General features: G+C 41.9%; 1 protein-coding gene across 1 annotated transcript in view; it reads right to left on the bottom strand.

The window, feature by feature from the left end:
* Positions 1-762, bottom strand: part of slc7a3a (solute carrier family 7 member 3a) — a 13,713-nt gene extending 12,951 nt beyond the window's left edge. The window contains exon 1 of the mRNA XM_035666389.1: positions 648-762. The gene's annotated coding sequence lies outside the window, so the exon portion shown is untranslated. The remainder of the gene's footprint in view (positions 1-647) is intronic.
* Between the last annotated feature and the right edge of the window lie 247 nt (positions 763-1,009).

Raw genomic sequence — 1,009 nt, 5'->3', positions numbered from 1 at the left:
CCACGGTCTGTTGTTTTTGTTTAAGTGCACTTCATTTGGATTTTCAGAAATTCGGCACTTTTTGCGGGGTCTTTGAAAGCATCAGCCTTACCGTCATCCCACGCCTCCATAGCAGCACGCCCTTACTAGCCGAGTGTGCTAGTCTACGAGGACCAAAACAATGAATGAAAACAGCGTGAGAACCCCGAAACGCGTTCAACCGTTTGTGTTTGAAATAACGCTTAAACGTTTCCCCACACCTCTCGCGTGTCCCGTTTATTTATTTAAACTTTACTTTGTTTTTTTTTTTCCGTTCACCCGGTTGACTAACCAGCGGAGTCCCCTGCTCAAATGGGAAATGAAACAGCCGTACAAAAAAATGTCAACTACTGTTAATAAACTGTAAAATACGAAAAAATAAAACAACACATTTTACTCTTAAACCGTAAAACACCACGTGAAGACGATAACCGTTATGTTATTTATTTTTAAAAACGCCAGGGCGCCAATACAACTGACAACACACGAGGGAAATATTGCATCAGTCCAGGTATGTTTAAGATACAGGCGGAAATAAAATGTCGACTTAGTTTTTCTATAAAAAAAACAAACAAACAATATAAATAAAATGTTTTATCGTAGCAGTGAAACATGATAAAGGATATTACCTTTAATATACTGTTGGTTGGCGGCGGTCTGAAGAGATACTGTAGTCGTGGTCGCTGATGAAATGTCCCGCTCGGTTTACGGGTGCGTACGGTTTTGATCAGCTGCGAGGAGGCGGGAGAAGAGAGAGAGGGGGGGGGGGGGGGACAAACTATAAACAAACTGACGCAACTGTGAGGTGGAGCTTTTCCAGGCATGAATGGAAGAATTAGACGTAAGAGTAAACATATAGAAAAGAACAAACAATAAAACACTGGCTGGGGGACGACGACGAAAAAAGGAGAGATAACTACAAACATGTTTAAGAGACAGGAAGTGGACGCGTGTGACAGAGAGAACATGTGTTTATTTCCGTCCGCATGCT

This window comes from Morone saxatilis, unplaced genomic scaffold, assembly GCF_004916995.1.
Source record: "Morone saxatilis isolate NCDOM2014 unplaced genomic scaffold, NCSU_SB_2.0 Contig20, whole genome shotgun sequence".
Classification (NCBI taxonomy): domain Eukaryota; kingdom Metazoa; phylum Chordata; class Actinopteri; family Moronidae; genus Morone; species Morone saxatilis.
The sequence above is the reverse complement of the archived record's forward strand: the minus strand, read 5'-3'. Positions and strand labels throughout refer to the sequence as shown.